General features: G+C 37.6%; 1 protein-coding gene across 6 annotated transcripts in view; it reads right to left on the bottom strand.

Annotated features, from left to right (window-relative positions):
- The window catches only part of Mtmr3 (myotubularin related protein 3), a 122,081-nt gene extending 107,536 nt beyond the window's left edge, over positions 1–14,545 (bottom strand). For 3 of the 6 annotated variants that reach the window (XM_078039700.1, XM_078039698.1, XM_078039702.1), the window contains exon 1: positions 14,309–14,543. The gene's annotated coding sequence lies outside the window, so the exon portion shown is untranslated. Of the gene's footprint in view, positions 1–14,308 lie in introns of all 6 variants that reach the window. The other 3 variants (XM_078039701.1, XM_078039703.1, XM_078039704.1) reach the window with 2 other exon arrangements.
- Positions 14,546–15,640: the final 1,095 nt, after the last annotated feature.

Raw genomic sequence — 15,640 nt, 5'->3', positions numbered from 1 at the left:
GAGATAACACAGGGCCGGGTGCAGTGGCACACACCTGTAATCCCAGTGTTCCGCAACTCAGGAGACTGAGGCAGGAGGATTTTGAGTTCAAAGTCAGCCTCAGCAACTTAGCAAGACCCTGTCTCTAAATAAAATACAAAAAAAAGAGCTGTGGATGTGGCTCACTGGTTAAGTGCCCCTAGGTTCAATCCCTGGTACCAAAAAAAAAAAAAAAAAAAAAAAAAAAAACTAACATGGGAGCAAATACTCTGGATAAATCTGAACTTTCAAATACTCAGAGCTTGTTTCAGGCTTATCAGTAAATGCCTGTGTAATTATTTGCGGAGTTGGGGGGAACCTAATATATATGAATTAAGATACTTGCTATAATTTAAAATATGCTTATGCAGGGTTTTGGTGCATAAACTTAAATATGCACTGAAAGGCCATAAAAAGCTGCTTCAATATCCAAATGGAGTAAGCTATACAGATACAATAATAAAGATACAAATTCAAGGACACTTAGGATACATGAAATATGTAATTTTTTTTAGTTGTAGATGGAAAAAATACCTTTATTTGATTTATTTTTATGTGATGCTGAAGATTGAACCCAGTACCTCACATGCGCTAGGCAAGTGCTCTACCACTAAGCTACAACTCCAGCCCTAAAATACGTAATTCTATATAGCAGTATTATATTAAAGGTAAGACATTCCCTAACAAGTAAATTCAAACAACTTGCCTTTAACTTAGAATGTTTGAAAGAACATTACCTTACACTAAGGAAATATTTTATCCAAATATATAATAAGCACCAAATGGGATAACCTTGTAGCTTTTATTTCAGATTCCCTACCCTTTAAGATTTAAACACACTGAGCTGAGGATTTAGGTCAGTGGTAGAACATATGCTTAGTATACTCAAGACCCTGGGTTCAATTCCCAGCACCAAAAAAAAATTAAATAAAAATGGTAAACGACCTCAGGAAGAGGGCTGGGGCTCTAACTCAGTGACAGAGCACTGACCTAGCACATGTGAGGCACTGGAAAAATAGAATGCGTTTATTTTATTTGTTTATCTACAACTAAAAAAAATTTTTCTTAAACTCAGGAAGTTATTCATACACCTATGAAATTTTAAGGAAATGGATCTGCCTTTTATTTACACTAGAAATGTGCTTTGTGTATAAGCATCTTAATTTTATTCCAATATAACAAATAGCTCTAAGACCATAATATAGGGAACAACTTTTTTAATATTTTTAGATGGACACAATACCTTTATTTATTTATTTATTTATTTTTAAAGGGGGGGAGGGAGAGGGAGAGGGAGGGGGAGAGAGAGAGAGAGAGAATACATTTTTTTAATATTTATTTTTTAGTTTTCGGCAGACACAACATCTTTGTTTGTATGTGGTGCTGAGGATTGAACCTGGGCCAGACGCATGCCAGGCCAGCGCGATACCGCTTGAGCCACATCCCCAGCCCCCTTTATTTTTAATGTGCTGAGGATCAAACCCAGTGGCTCACATGTAGTAGGCAAGCACTTTACCACTGACCTACAACCTCAGCCTAGGGGCAAACGTTTTTAACTGAGATATGACACACATACAAAAAAATGTACATCATAATTACACAACTCAATGATTCTCATAAACTAATCACAACCATTAAATCAACAACCCTGATCAAGTCATTACCAGGACCTCTGTGATCTCCACTGTTCTCACTCCCAAAGACAATCATTATTCTGACTTCCATTCCCATCTAATCATTTTGTCTTGTCTTTAAAACTTTATTGAAATGGAGCCACATCTTGCAAATATAATGCATTTAAGTAAGTAAAAAAGTAGTTCTATCAACATTATCAAACATTCAAATTCTGGGCTGTGGTTATAGCTCAGGTAGGCATGTGCAAGGCAATGGGTTCGATTCTCAGCACCTCATATAAATAATTAAAGATCCATCAACCAAAAAAAAAAAAACTAGGAAAAAAATTCAAATTCAAATCATGAATTATTCTCAAAGAAAACTATTTTTCAAGCAATAAAATATGTAAAATATTAACTTAAAAGGCAAATACAGTATTGCTGGCAATTCCTCTTTCCAATTAGATTTCTAAGAAATTCCCAAAGCTACTTTTAGTTTCAGAAAACAAAGAAACCCAAATGGTCTCAAGAAATATATTAGTCTTTCATAACTAAAATGTATATAACTTTTTTAAAGACTAGGGGAAAAAAGGATAGAGAAGTCACAAAAATATTTCATATTACAATTCCATTAAAGAATTGTCATCAATTAACTACGACCAATACTGAACAAGATGGAAAAAAAACATACAATTCTGAGTGTTTGAAAAACTAGCCAACATACACAAAGCCCTGGGTTCCATCTCCAATTCCAAAAAAGGAAAAAACTACACTATATAATTCCAATAGCATTTTAATAGCACTGGGCAATGAAATTTTTAAATAACTAAATGCTTCCATTTTATCTTGCCAACTGCTATCTACATCACTGTTTCATTTTATGATTCCATAATCAGCACTGTCCAACATGGTAACCACTAGCCACATGTAACTATTTAAACTTACATTGAGGGGCTAGGGTTGTGGCTCAGTGGTAGAATGCTTGCCTAGCACACATGAGGCACTAGGTTCAATCCCCAGCACCACATTAAAAAAACTAAATAAACAAAATATAGGTATTATATGTTTTTTAAAAAGGAAAAATAATAAACATATTAAAATTAAATGAAAATTTAAAATTGAGTCCCTTGGTTGCACTAGCCAAATTCCAAGTGTTCAATATATACTAGACACCATGGATAGCAAACATTTCATCACAAGAAGTTCTACTGAACAGCACTAGTTTCTACATGTGCTATGTTACCTCCTACTTACTTAGCCCTTAGTGACAAATGACCAGTATGGACCACCGAATCCAAAATCTTCTCATCTCCTTGGCTTCCATCATGTCTCATTAATCGAATATTAAATCTTCTATTTTCTCCCATCACCCCCCCCAAATGTGGTCCTCAACTTGCTCTTCAAGGTTCAAGAGCTCATCCAGGCTAGGCTTACCGTTCTTCCTACCTCAAACCTTTATTCTATTCATTTATTTACATGTGGTTCTGAGATTTGAACCCAGTGCCTCACACATGTGAGGCAAGCGCTCTACCACTGAGCCACAACCCCAGCCCAAAAATTCCAACACTTTTACAAGCTTATCTTCGACTCCTTTATCTTATCTTTTATTCAACAAAACTAAAATTTTCCCAAACATAACTTTGTATGCCTTATCTATATAAACCCAAGACTCCTCCTAGTCTCTACCATATAATCTTAATACATTAATTGTCTTATATTATGAAGCTTTCTATCTCAGCAGCTCTTAGATAGCCCCCTTTCTGAACAGACCTACATGAACCGGGAATAGTACAAATAAGTATAGTAGTTAACTTTAATATAAAAGCATCAATAGTTGTCAAATGCAAAAAAAAAATTGTTGGGCTGGAGTTGTAGCTCAGTAGTAGAGTGCCTGCCTAGCATGTGTGAAGCCCTGGGTTGGATTCTTAGAACCACAAAAGTAAGTAAGTAAATAAATAAAGGTATTGTGTCCATTTACAACAACAACCAAAAAAAATCTTAAAAAGTCAAACATAATTCTATTCCCCAAGAAATTACTCTGTAAATTTTTCTAAATTTAAAAAATATTTCCAATTTACCCTTAAGCCAGGATTGTAGAATTTGGAGAAAAGAGGAAAATATACCTTACAGACTTTTATTGGGGGGATGGGGGGGTATCAGGATTGAACCCAGGGGACACTTAATTACTGAGCCACATTCCTAGCCCTTTTTATTCTTTGAGACAGGGACTCGCTAAATTGCTGACACTGGTCTCAAATATATAATCATTGGGATTACAGGAGTGCGCCACCATACCCAGCACACTTCATCAACTTCTATTACAGATTTATTTTTAACAAGCCTGTTATTTTTTTTTACCATAAAGTTCCTAGGTAGCTGGAGGTATAGTTCAGTGGTAGACCACTTGCCTAGCATGCATGGAGTTCTAGGTTCAATACCCAGCATTGAAAATATATATTTCTCTCCTGTGTGTCCCCTCCCTCCCTCCCTCCCCCTCTCCCCCTCCCCCCTCCCCCTCTCCCCCTCCCCCCCCCCTCTCTCTCTCTCTCTCTCTCTCTCTCTCTCTCTCTCTCTCTCTCTCTCTCTCTCTCTCTCGTATGTGTGTGTATATACACATAAACACATACACACACACACACACACACCCCAACCTAACTCCTAAAAATGTATGCTGGTGCTACCTTTATTATCAACTAGTCTTCAATTTTAATCTTATTCTTTAAAAAATAAATAAAAATAAAGTAAGGGAAGGCATAGTGGTATTCCCAGCTTAACTAAAGGAGAATGATTCAAAATGCAAGGCCAGCTAAGGAACCTTATCTCAAAATTAAATTTTTTTAAAGGACTAGGGATGTAGCTCAGTGATGGACCACTTGCCTAGCATGCATAAGGTCCTGGGCTCCTGCCCTAATACCATACAAAAAGAAAGAAAAAGGATAAAGTAAGGGTAGAAAATTACAACTATTTTAACATGGAAATCTAACCCTTTTGAATATGTCATCCATTCACACCAGTATTTATGGCACTATAAATGTACAGTAACAGCAAAAGCTGACAAACTCTAATCACTTAAACTCTAAAGAGCTCCGAAAAATATTTCCAGATGAGTATATAAATTAATGACAACTCTCAGAGGCACCTTAAGATCAAAACTTCAATGAGACCATACTGTCTTAATAAAATTGTCTGTCCAAATATCTTGCAATTCGTATTACATATACAAAATTCATAGCACATCTGAGCTGAGTTGTGGTAACATCACTTGATATTTTAAATACACACAATCTACATAATTTGTTCAAGTTAGTTATAACTCAGCAAGAGAACTGACTTAGACTGTAGGCTGAATCCTGTGTTGACCTAGTTCATAGAAACACATTTTTTTACTGTATCATTCAATCAGCCTATTAGGAAGAAAAAAAAAACACATTGAAAGTCCTCTTGGGTTTAATTGTGATCAAAACCCAGACCGTCTTCAGTCAGAGTGGAGTTTACAATGAGAAAGTTCAAATCAGCTTGCCTGCCCCATTCCTTCCATACCACTCCTACAGCTGCCTCTCTGCTTAGAAACTGGAGCCAGTTTTACCCCTTTCTCACTGGTGTCTGACTTAAATCTTCATAAGATACCCAATGAAAAATGAAACCTTCAAAATTCACTTTTTCCAAACTATAAAGTCATACATGCTTATTATGGAAAACTGGGAAACTATAAAAGAATATGAAGCAGAAAAGTCCCCAGAAATAATCACTATTAGTATTTCCTCTCATGTCTTTCCAGGGTTACTCCTGTGTATAAAAGGTACGGTAATTCACTTACGAACAGGATTTTAAGTAATCACAGAACCAGAGAAAACAGTATACTAGTTCTCTGAAAGAATAATTTTCTTCAGTGTTTACTGAATAAGTCAAAATCATGTGTACAGGTAACTGAAGAAAATAAGACAGATAAGGTGAATCATACTTGCTACTTTACATTCACCCCACGGCAAACTACAGAGTCCATATTTAGAGAACCAGTATACAGGGCTGGGGAAGTATCTCAGTGTCGTAGAGCGAGCTCTTGCCTGGCATGTACAAGGTCCTGGGTTAAAAATCCCCAGAACTACAAAAAAGAACCAACTAATTGAGTATGGTTTCCTTACTGAGTAGTAGTCCACAATGTAAATAATATTCATATATTCACATACACACTCTTGCCAATAAGAGGTAAAAATTATATCAATACTAACTTTTTTGTCCCTTGAAAATATCTTAAGAGAAGGTAAAAGGACATCTACAAGTTCCAGTCAGGCGCAGTGATGCATACCAGTAGCCCCAGCAACATGGGAGGGCTGAGGCAGGAGGATGGCATTTTCAAAGTCAGCCTCAACAACTCAGACCCTATCTCAAAATAAAAAGGGCTGGATATTGGCTCAGTGATTAAACACTCCTGGGTTCAATCCCTGGTATGAAAAATAAAGGATATCTGAAATACTGGTCTAAAATTAATTAATATTTTCTGTTCACATCACATGAATACTCTAACCACAGAAAATTTAATTGTTAATATAACACTATAAACTTATTTACATGAGTAAGTAAACATGTAAGAGTTTAAACAGTACGTAAATTCTGTAGCTTACTCTGTTCCAGGCAGTGTATTAGCCCATTAAGTCCCACATTTTCAATTCTGTAAACATACTTATTTCAGTTACCATAAGTGGGACTTGTTTTGTTGCTCAATCTAAGTTTTTTGTAGGTGTTGCACATCTAGAAGGATGGGATAAAATGGGTTAAGTTCTAGGGAGTGAGGGAGAGAAGAGCCTTACTTCTGAAGCTTTGAATCTACCTCTTTAAAAATTTTATCATACCCTCTACATGTGGCCCTAAGCAAGTTATAACATTCCTTGCAAAGGTTGGTCTCAAATCTGTGTGGGGATCTAAGAAGATACATATGAAAGTGCCTTATAAATCATGCTACTATAGGAAAAAAGGGATAGTGGCCTTTTGTCCAAAGTACTGTGTGTAGTAAATCGTACTGTATGTAGTAAATCATCTTCAATATAAATTATCTCATTCCTTTTGTGTGTGTGTGTGTGGCGGGGGGGGGGGGGGGGGAGGGGGGGGAGGTGGTACTGGGGCTTAAACCCAGGGCCTAATGCATGCTAGGCAAGTGCTACCTACCCCTGAGTTATATCCCAGGCCTTTTAATTTTTTATTTTGAGACACAGTCTCACTAAGTTGCCAGGCTGGCCTTGAACTTGCAAATATTCTGCCCCAGTCTTTCAAGTAACTCTAATTACAGGCATGTCCCACCACACCCAGCTCTCTCATTTCTTTTAATTGGCACCAAAAAAAAAAAAAAAACAACTAAAGTTGCTTAACAATCTCTCTCCATAATCTCTAATATATTAACATTATCTTTCTCTGATAATGACCCATACAAAATAACTGAAAATAAGTTTTCAGAAAGGTATTTTTTCTACTTTTAAAAGAGGAGGGAGGTTGTAGCTCTGAGGTGGAAAGCCTTCCTTTCACATGTGAGGCACTGGATGGGATCCTCAGCACTACATAAAAATAAAAGAAAAATATTGTGTCCTTCTATAAATAAAAAGTCAGTTTCTGATTTAATAACTTATGGGATAGGGCACAAAAGCAACTAATTCAAACTTTTAAAAAAGTTACCTTTTAATCTAAGACTCATCATGGAAAGTTTCAACCCAAGAAAGCATTCTTGAAATGTTATAGGCTCAACTCTTCCAAACAGAGTTGGAGTGACAGGTTAATTGTGGTACTTTGCAAGCAAAGGAAAGCAAGTAGTAATTATTCATCCTTCACTCAGTCTTTAAGACCTCAATTCTTAAAAAAAACAGGGATATAAAACTAAACTTCTTTCTATAAAGCATAGATTTTTAAGAATATACTCCACATAAAATCAATTCTTTTTTAAAAAATATTTTTAGATATTTATGGACCTTTATTGTATTCATTAATTTATATGCAGTGCTGAGAATCAAACCCAGTGCGCCTCATACCATGATAGGCAAGTGCTCTACCCCTGAGGCAAAACTCCAGCCCTCAATTCTTCATATCTAAAAGAAATAGAGTAATTATTTACATTGTTTCCTAGACTAATATTGGTCCTTTTCAAATTCAGCTATCTCAACAAAGACAAAAAGTATCAAGTAAGTGCCTTAAATTTATATTTGTTCTTATCACAAACATAAGTCTCAAGAGCATGGGACACTTTAAAGACTATCATATTCCAACTAAACAGGATGATCAGTAAAACTAGTAAATACCAAAAAAAATTCAATGATCCATAAAAACCCATTATTAAATTCTTTAATTATCCAAATGTAAATTTTAAGTATCCAAAGCAGAGTATAATATACCTCAAGGAGTACCAAGATGCTCCACTGGGGTAAAGGAAGAAGATATCTGAATTTTAATTCTCATCCTAGTTAAGTTTTTGGCTTATAATCTATAAAATACACAATAATTGGGTACTATATGTATATTCTTATAAAAATACTAAGGATTGAGGATTAATAATTTTTTATTACTGATGGAAAGAGCAATCAAAAAGTTTGGAGATCACTGATCTTAAGTACTCCTTTGTTACTTAAACTTTGTGGAGGGGGCAGATAGAAGAATTAACTGTAGAGTAAGTCCTGATGCCTAAAAAAAACAACAGAAAAACTAATCCAAACTATTTTAAACTCCCAACAAGAAACTAAAGACGGTAAATCACTAGAAAGAATATATGGAATTGGGTACTAATATGCTATTTGTGGGATTTTAAAATAGACATCACATCTATAGGGTATTCTGAGTGTACACAAATTTAAAACACACATACCAGAGACTGGGGTGCAGTTCATTAACAATGTCTGCTTATTAACATATGCAAGGCTCTAGTATTATTCACCAGTTTTAAAAAAAAAAAAAAAAGAAAGAAAAAGAAAAAAAAAGAAATCCATATCCCTCTGAACTAAGTCCACTTTTAAATATCCTTAAAAAGAAAAAAAAAATCCACAATTGGGCTGGGGTCCTAGCTCAGTGGTAGAGCACATGTGAGACACTAGGTTTAATACTCGGCACCACATAAAAATAAATCAATAAAGGTATTGCATATCCATCAACAACAAAAAAGTTTTAAAAAATACCACAATCATATAAAAATGTCCAAACACATTCATCACAACACTGTTTTAAGAAAAAAAAAAAAGTTGGCAATGTCCACTGACATTGCTATAAACTATAATGCATCCATAACAAAAATATAATGCTTCCATATTACAAAGCGCTACCCATTGAAGGTATATCACATTAATATCACAAAGAAAATTGTGTTGTTTTGTTTTTGTTTTTGTTTTGCACTGAGGATTGAACAGACTGGTGCTTTACCACTGAGCTACATCCCCAGTCCTTTTTATTTTTTCTTCTGAGACAGGGTCTCACTAAGTAGCTTAGGGCCTCACTAATTTGATGAGGCTGACCTTGAACTTTTGACCCTCCTGCTTCAGCCTCTGGAGTCAATGAATTACAGGTAAGCACCACCACACCTGGTAAAACAGTTCTTTAAAAAACACTTCAATAGATAATGAATAAGAAAAAATTAAAACACCAAATATTAATGGTAGAATTAGCCATCTCTACTTTTTTCTCCTGTGTTATCTCAACAGTTGTTTTTTGGTTTCTTGTGGGTTTTTTAATAGTGAATACATATGATAGGTTTCATAATCAGAAATAATTTCATTTTTAAATTTAAAATAAAATCAAGTTAAAACCCCTGTATCACTTCCAAAATTAAAAACAGTCTTCTTTCCAATGTGGTTTGTGGAATCAGTATAAATACTTAACAATTACGTATTTGGTATACCTTACAGAAAAATAATAGGCAAGGAACAAAAAAAGAACAATCTTATTTTCAAGCTAATCATCATGTCTTAATACCAATTCTTTCCAATTAAGTCAGGATTTCTCAATACTTAATTTAAAAGTTAAGATATATACACTTATAATTTCTTCATATTTTGTCAGATTATCAATCTATTAACAATGCAGAAAACTAAATGAACTTTCACCTCTTCTGCAACTAAATTACAATGCTTTAGTTAATAAATTAGATTTGAACCTTAGAGAAATAAAATCAGAAAATCTTACAATAGAATCATTCTGAACACTGTGTAAAGACTTAAACAGGTACATAATAAATCTAAACCTAGACATGTCCAAGATGCTGCTCTGCAAGAGCACCAAGACGATACCTCTGAAGTTAACAATACTCCATCTTAAGGGGAAAAGTGTTTAGGAATATTAGCATAATTTTTTTAAAATATTTTTTAGTTGTCAATGGACCTTTATTTATACATGGTGCTGAGAATCGATCCCAGTGCCTCCCACATGCTAGGCAAGCCCTCTACCATAAGTCACAGCCACAGCCCCATACTAGCATAATTTTATGTGCTAACTTTGTTTATAAAGTTGTTCTAAATCAACAACTTAGAACTATGAGATATTTCATCATTAACAGAATAGATTTAATATAACTCAACCTTACAATTTTCTTCTGACTTCATTTGTTTTGTCTTACTATTTTACAGTCATTCCATCTGCACTGCCAAGGTACCATGCTTTCAAAGTTTTACCACACAAAAATAAGAAAAAAAAAATTTTTTGGAGGTATTAGGAATTAAACCCAGGGCTCCACACATGTAGGCAAGTACCTACCACTGACCTATATCCCAGCTCCCCCACTTTTATTTTTTTTTTTTGAGACAGGATCTCACTAAATAACCACAATGATGTCATTACTCTATGACACTGCCACCTGTCATTTAGACAACACAGTTCTAAAACTACATAAAAAGTGAACTTACCCCAAACACCTTCTATCACAGCTCCAACATAAGAAAATGGGTGAAATGTAGCAAATGTATGAGATATCCCAGATACCCCTAAAGTCTCTGCAACACTGACTATTTCTATTAGCAGTTGCAAGTGCTGAAAGGTGTCTACAGAGCACAGAAGCTGAAACTGTTTCTGTTGCCCTATCAATGGCATTAGGAAATTCTGCACTTAACAACATATACCACATTTACTACTGCTTCACAACTCAACACTTCCAAGAAAATAAAATAGGATTCTAATATCATCCTCCTACATATTTAGATTGCTTTTAATACCACCATTCCATTCGATCTTCACTGACAACCTGCAAAACAAGCAGAGAGGTTGCTCTTTCTCCTTTTACTAATGAGGGAACTGGAGCTCAAAGGGGTTATGTGGCATTCCAGAAACAGAAGGCCTAGTAAGGAGCCCAACCTAGACTTGAACCCAAGGCATATTGATGAACCCACTGTCATGCTAAAACAGTTTTCATCTGAATATCTGATATAAATACGAACTTAAAAGGTATATTAAGTTTCTGGACACAGAACAAAAGTGAAGATGAAAGTATGATACCAGTATTAGTATCACAAAATTAAGATTAAAAATAGCAATGACAAGCTAATAACTTTGGTAGCCTCTAAAATTACCAAGAGTCCTAGTTCAATTCAATACAAATGTGATACCATACTTTGTCTTAAACTGATGTTTTACCAATTATAAATTTATATATAAATTCACCATAGAAAATACAGAACTGGGTGGTCTGTAAGAAACAACTCACCACATAAATTGCACAAACTTCTCCCAAACCATTCTTATGACTTCACACCAAATTATGAAGTTCCCTATTTGAAACCAATCTGATTTCAACACTAAATGAATTACAACAGCATAAGCATGTTGTCTCTAATACTTACAACATGCACTCAATTTCCAGAACACTTTTGGACAATGTATAAAATCTGCAAGTTAAAAGCAAAACTCAAGACAAATACAGTTTGTTTCTTTAAAATGAAAGATTACCTACATGAGATGAATACCAAACTAGAAATTATTAAAGATGTGCAGAATCAGGCTAGTCAATGAGTCTAGGCCCTTAATTGCATAGATGAGGAAACTGAAGCCCAAAGAAGTTAAGTGACATTCCCAACAGCAATTAATGACACAAATTGAATTAGAATTTAAATCTGACTGCCAATCCAGAGTTTCCTATGAGTTCACACTACTGCTGCATTTAATAGAATTGCTTTTTTTTAAAGTCATTGACACCTAAAAAACATAGAACACCCAAAGACTCAAAAACAGAAGACAAAAAGAAACTGAGGCAGAAGGATCACAAGTTCAAGGCCAGCTTGGGCAACTTAGCTAGACCCTATCTCAAAATAAAAAGGGCTGGGGACATAGCTCAGTGGTAGACTACAGAACACCAAAAGTTACAAACAACAAGGACTAAAAACAGGTTCTTTAATCCAATGCAAGATATCAAGTAGCTTTTAATAACTAATGCTATCAACCACCATAGCTATTTTTTCCCATACCTACACTATATATTTACTCAAAAAATATGTGAGGACATAAAATATGTCAAGAACTGCTAAGTACTAGGGACACCAAGGAACAAAATAGATACAATCTCTGACTCTGGAAGTGAACAACTAAGTGCATCTCTCTAAAAATATTTCTGACAGGAAATTTACCAAACTCTTCCACTACATAACTATAAGAACACTTCCACCTCTCTCAAACTTATAACAACCTCACCGCACCCCCTTTGAATACTTCCTTTAGTAACTTGGGATTCCACTTTACCACAGAAGATGTTAACCAGGACTTAAAACAGATTTTAACTGACTTTAACACCCTTTACAGCCTGGGGCAAATTTCAAAAACTTCCTGAAGCACAGTAAACCTTCCTAATTCACAGTCCTGGTCTCCAATAACTGCTAACACACCCATTCCGCCCTTCACTTTACCAGAAACCTGAGTCAGATGGTTTAGAAGCAAACATGATGTTAGGATGGCAGAAAGCAATTTCAATACACACTTCTATGAGCCAGAAGCAAACTTAGCTTCTTTGCTCTGGATTCTCTATCTCTGGATATGGCTCCAGTTAAGAAGCATCTAATTTAATTAAATGTATTCCTAATGACTTGTGAACCAATACTTCTTGGCAACAAACCTACTTTCCCTACATAAATCTACTGTATTTTAAGAGATGTTCAATTTGCAATTTCCAGTTTCTCATGCATTCTCTTCTTCCCAACCTCTCAAATTCTTAAACAGATCTATACACAATTAAAAGGGCTCTCTCAGAAGTCAGTTAATTAATAGGAATTCTTTAGAAAACCCAACCTAAGGCAGTTCACATACCTGGATGACCTGAATCATTCAGTGAGCTTTGTAATGATAGGTTCCCAAGCTCCATGCTCAGATTTTAATTCACCAGGTACTGCATAAGTCCCTGCAATCAGCATGTAAGACAGTCCACAATACTTCTAGGTAGCCACTGAACTAAAGAACCTGGCCGACAAGTTCTCCCATGGTTTGCCATTAAGTACAAGTGAGGCTACACCACCCTGGTTGCTGGTCATTCAAATTGCTCTGGGTCACTTGAAAGAAGCCTTCGCAGGCAACCAATTTATTCAGTCATTCTGTAAATTTCCTACCTATCCAAGTCATAGACCCTAGAAGGGAAGACTACCAACACAGCTTACTTAGTCTCCAAGCAAAAAGAACATGTCTTTTGCCCTACGGAAACGGCCCTGAATCTAAAAGGGAAAGGTGCCCCTCACTTCTCCATGGACAAATCACAAACATTTTACATTAAAAAAATAAAAATAAAAAATCTCCTGGAATTCAACCATAGCCTCTAAAGGAATCACTGTTCATGCTAGGAGAAACTAAACTGAACCTCAACTAGAATATGTGCACTTAATTTTTAACATGAAAATAAGTATGTCAGAAAACAAAGTGGATGTCAAACAGTAAGAATTTAGCCCTGAGTCTGGAGACGACACCAGAACATCAATATCTAACAGTAGCCCATGTGCAAAACTCACAAGATTATCAAACTTCAGAGAACCCATTAAAGTGACCATAAAATCTACCCCATAATTGTAAGATAAGGTTTCCAGCCCAAAGTACAACCAACAATATCATCTTATGGGTCCTGAGATGCAAACATCCAGCACAATTTCTCCCCAAGAAATAACACTGTAATCTTTTGTGGAGCTGTCTGACCAGTGTTTCTGGAGCTCCTCAACCGCCCCCGAAGTATCCTTCCCACCCAAGTACTACCAGGTCAGGAGGATGCCCTGCTGCAGTCAGGGGGCCACTCCTCCTTCCCACAAGGCCCGGCCCGCACTGCTCGCCTGGGGCTCCTAAGGCCCCCGACCTCCGGCCTCTCCACACAGTCTCCACAAAGCCAGGGCAGGAGGAAGGGTGCACACCCACCTCCCGGGGTTCGGCCGGCATTTCGCCGGGCCCCAATGGCAGCGCCCCACTCCAGGAGCTCCACGAGCTCGTCCTCGCCTGGACCGGGAAGGCCGCCACAGCCCAGGACCCCGCCTCCCTCCAGCCTAGGGTCTGGGGCGAGCCCGGTTGCTGGGCTCCCACTCCCCGCGCCTCCCCCTGGCGGCGGCAGCCACCCAGACCGCCTCTCCCCGGGCCCTACACACCATCCCCAGAACCCCGCAGGCCGACGCCTCCTCAGAGGGTGACAGCCACAGCGCCACGGCCAAGGCCGGCCCCTCCTCCAGCTCCTTCTCACCACCCGAGAAGACCGGGGGTGGGCTTCTTACCAGGGAGCAAGACATGGCGAGGCTCGGCACGGCACGGCACGGCACGGCCTCCTCCGCCACCCCCACGAGGCTCCCAGCCAGGGCTGGCGGGGGGGCAGCGCCTGGGCCGCAGGAGCGTCTAGTCCGGCTGCACCGCTGCCGCCGCCGCCTGCCACCGCCTTCTCACAACCACAACAACATGGCGGCAGCGGCCACACAGAGCGCGCTCCCGATGCTGAGCCGGGACGCGAGCAGGAGCGCGTGCGTAGGCCCTGGCGCTTGGTTGAGGAGTAAAGGGGCGGGCCACCACGGGTCGTACGGGGCGTGGCCTAGGCCTCTGACCCGCCCCTTGAAGTGAGCAGGGGCTGTAGGCGCGCGCGTAATGCAGACTACTTAGGAGACTCCTAGAGAAGCCCAGCCCCGAGAAAGAGTTAGACTGATGGGACAAGGGCAAAGGTAGAACGATGACAAATCAGAAGAAAATCAAATGTGGACCTACAGGTTTTTAGGAGGCATCTTTTCCTGACTCTATAGACCTAGGCAGTCCTTCTGCTCACTCTACAGAATAGTGGTATCTTTTACCTGCAGGCATAGTCAGGATAAAACTAATTTACTATAATGCTTGTAAATATGGTGTGGTTAGAATACAATCAAACTGCCTCAAGCTCAGCTCCCGGTCAAAAGCACAGTAGAAAAGACGTGAGTTTTCAACAAAAGCAAATACAAAAACAAAAAAAAACTGGAACTTACCCTGCAAAAGAATTACACATTCCAAAACTATATTACCTCATGTCCTAACAGATTCAACTCCTCTCAAATGCATTTTAACATTATGCCTTTGATTTTTTTTGGGGGGGGGGGTTAGGGGGTGGGGATGACTGGAGAATAATTCAAATGTATTTGTTGCATTATTTCCACAGTACTTTCTGAAATTATTTTTCAATGCATATCATCTTTTACCCTACTAGAATGTAAGAGCACTTGAAGATAAAGAACTTGTCTTGTTTATCACTATATCTCCAGCACCTAGAATTGTGCAAGACAAGTAGTAGGCAGTTGGATTTCACAACTAAAGGATAACATTTATTTATACAATTCATCTAATTGAATCTTCACAATTACTATAGGTAGATGCTGTTGTCTCTATTTTATGGATGAAAAAAGTGAAAACTAGAATAGGTTGTGTTTATTAAAACAAAATTCAAACCCAAACCCAATTAACGACAAAAACTGCCCTCACTCACTCAATTGTACCATCCACTACATGACATGGTCACCTAAAATAAAATTTCAAGTAAAAGCCAGGCATGGTTTAGTGCACACCTGTAATCCCAGTGGCTTGCAAGGCTGACG

This window comes from Ictidomys tridecemlineatus, chromosome 2, assembly GCF_052094955.1.
Source record: "Ictidomys tridecemlineatus isolate mIctTri1 chromosome 2, mIctTri1.hap1, whole genome shotgun sequence".
In the NCBI taxonomy this organism is placed as follows: domain Eukaryota; kingdom Metazoa; phylum Chordata; class Mammalia; order Rodentia; family Sciuridae; genus Ictidomys; species Ictidomys tridecemlineatus.
The sequence above is the reverse complement of the archived record's forward strand: the minus strand, read 5'-3'. Positions and strand labels throughout refer to the sequence as shown.